At 47.0% G+C, this 2,895-nt stretch overlaps 1 protein-coding gene across 7 annotated transcripts in view; it reads left to right on the top strand.

Annotated features, from left to right (window-relative positions):
- The window catches only part of COLEC10 (collectin subfamily member 10), a 398,420-nt gene that overhangs the window by 260,397 nt on the left and 135,128 nt on the right, over positions 1-2,895 (top strand). For 6 of the 7 annotated variants that reach the window (XM_064476878.1, XM_064476883.1, XM_031439529.2 and 3 more), the window contains one exon: positions 1,141-1,304. The exons of the other annotated variant lie outside the window; for it this stretch is intronic. The gene's annotated coding sequence lies outside the window, so the exon portion shown is untranslated. The remainder of the gene's footprint in view (positions 1-1,140; positions 1,305-2,895) is intronic. 7 annotated transcript variants of the gene reach the window in all.

Raw genomic sequence — 2,895 nt, 5'->3', positions numbered from 1 at the left:
GCTTTCAGAGCCAGGGCGGAAAGAAGCGGCAGGAGAGGTGGGAGTAGGGGGTGGGGCGGGGATGTCTGGCCCCCGGGAGGGAGAGAAAAAAAAAAGCCACCCGGCTGCGGAACAAGGCGGCTGCTGTCTCCGCGCGGCTCTGAGGTTTCCTGGCCCCTTCCCGCCAGCGGCCTGCCTCCTGGCAGCCTCGACCAGCGGTGGGAGGGCCGGGCGCACGCTGAGTAGCCGCTGTGCCGGGCTCCTCCACCCTGAGCGTCCGATTCAGCCAAGATCCGGGCGATGCCTGCAGTGTGTTCCAGACACTGTGTCCCACTTTTGTCTGACCCCCTTCCTAGCGGGTTCTGGGGGCTCAAAACACAAGCGTTCTTATTCATGCACTGCATTGTCTCAGAGCGCACAGTTAGGGGAGTTTGCAGTCATTAATCAACAAAGTTGCATAAACCATATACAAGGAACTTCTCTTAACTTACGTGTGTTTAACAGGTCACTGTTTGTTGTCTGGGGTAAACAGTCAGGGCAGGAAAAGCCTTGCAGGCTGGGAAACACCTTGGCCGCTATTTTCTTGGTCAGCACCATCATCATCAAAGGGTTATCGGTACCTTAGTGTCTTACATACTGAAATTCTGGAGTTGCCTCTTCGTGGTCTTCCCACTGCCCCCAAGCTGTTGGTGGTTCTTGCCTTCCCCACGGACTCCCACCACCAGCTTGTCTGGAAGTTGGCTCCAACCACGTCTAAAGTGTGGTCCCATTCTGAGGTCCTGCAATTCACCAGTTTATTCTCAGGTTGCAACTAGAATTCTGTCCTTACAGATGCTGAAAAAGACACTGCAGAGCCAGCCTCCCCATCAGCGCTGAGTGTTCCATTCTGTATCTCCTGAGGAGGGCAACTTCTGCTTTTCACCAGAGTTCAAGTAGAGAAAGGGGAAGAATCGGGGCGGGGTGGGGAGGGGTGACCCCCCAGGGGCCCAGTGTTACCCCCAGGGATCAGAGCATCTGCTCTTTCAAAGCAGCATCTTTCCACCAGGAGGTCAAAGTGGATCCATAGACAGAGTAGAAAGTACTTGGAAAGATTTCAGCTCTTCGGCTCTGACCGTGAATTACAGAAGACAGAGGGGCTTATTCAGCTTTCTCTTTCCCCAGCATTGTGGTTTCTTAAGTGAACTAGTGACTGAATGGAGATCAGTGAGTGGGGACGAAGTGGTATGACTCCAGACCTGCCCCTCAGCTTCTGAACTTCAGCTTTGACACCTACGACCTGAGCTATTGACTTTCAGACTGACCATGGGACTCGAGTAAATTCAAATGTGAGTAGTAAAGCACCATGTAAACGACAGTGTTATTGTCTTTACTAGGGTAATGCTTGTCTAGGGTACCATTTGAAGGCATTTTTCTTGAACTGGCATATAATGCCAGTGTGCAAGAGTCAAATATTGGAGAAAACTGACCAAGGATTGAGTCCTGCTGTGTTAGCCCTGGGACAGCTGTATGACTCTCTAAGCCTCGGTTCCTCGTGTGTAAAATATAGTACTGCTATTACAGAAATGTGGGCAGGAGAAAATAAAAGCATTTTTTAAGTGTTACATAAATTAGATTAATCACTAATTGTGAGCACTACATAAAGCATGCTGAGATAACTTAGCATAGGAAATATTTACTCATTTACAGCTGTGATTATTTTAGGGGAGTACGTAAGATACTGGTCTTTAGAGCCAGACTCCTAGACTTGAACCCCAGATCTACTACATCCTGGCTCTGTGACCTTAGGCAAGTTTTATCTAACCTATTTGTGTTTCTGTTTGATTTCGTTATCTGTACAGTGAGAATAAAAATCATGCCAACCTCAGAGGATTATAAAGGTTACTATGAGGTTTAAATTGGATAAAACATGTAAAGCACTCAACATAGTATTTAGCTCACACTAAGTACTCACTAACTGCTAGCTATTATTATTATTATGTTATTATTATTATTATCTGAGATTCTTGCAGAGACATTTATACAAATACAAGATAAGCCTGGACTGTAAGCTCCTGAGGGCAGGAATCATATATTTTCCTATGATAGTCCTTGAAGTTTTAGTTCAGCCAGCATCTGGCCTCCCTAAAATTATTCAATAAATAATAGTAATGGCAGTGGTGTGTGTATGTGTGTGTGTGTGCGTGTATGTGGAAAGGGGTGTAGTTAGCTGTCATCTTGAGAAAAGTCAGGCACCATTTATCCAAGAGTCACAAAATAGACTATGTATTGACTGTGCATTTCAGGGCCTGACCGTGGGCTGTTTATTACTCTCCCACTGCCAAGAAATAGACAGACAGTCTGAGTTATCGGTCACATCATTTGTTCTATTCCTGGAGCAATCTGGCCAGTTCCCCTGGGTCTTCCCATGTCATGCACGACAGTGAGCAGCAGGCCCTGAACACTTGGAGGCTGGAGTTCATCTTAAGCCTGGATTGGAATGGACCCAGGGATTCGAGACTGAATCCAAGGGGAGCTGTCGGAACACTCACTTGGCAGACCCCATTCATCTTCCTGTGACAGAGCCTTCACTGGCAGGGGCGATTGGTGACATTAAACCAAGTGTCCTGTAAATGTAACCTTCTGTTTCTGGGCACCAGAGACATGTGATGCTGACTTTCTAGGTGGCCCCTCATCAGATAGTCCTCATCTTCTCTTCCCTGAGCTCAAAATTTGAGTTTGGCCCCAGATCAAACACGTTTTCACTGCCCAGATTTCTGATTGTTCCCGCCTCCATTTCAGCCAATCCTATGTCTTAGAGAAATGGTGCCTGAATACTGGGAAGTCCCACCAGGAAAACATTTCGTCTCTTTAGCACAGCAGCAAAGCACCTGATATGGAAGGCCATTTATAATCATCATCATAATGGAAATGCCTGAA

The sequence above is a fragment of the Camelus dromedarius genome, chromosome 20 (assembly GCF_036321535.1).
Source record: "Camelus dromedarius isolate mCamDro1 chromosome 20, mCamDro1.pat, whole genome shotgun sequence".
NCBI classification, from domain to species: Eukaryota; Metazoa; Chordata; class Mammalia; order Artiodactyla; family Camelidae; genus Camelus; species Camelus dromedarius.
Note: the sequence above shows the minus strand (reverse complement) of the source record. Positions and strands in the feature narration are given on the sequence as shown.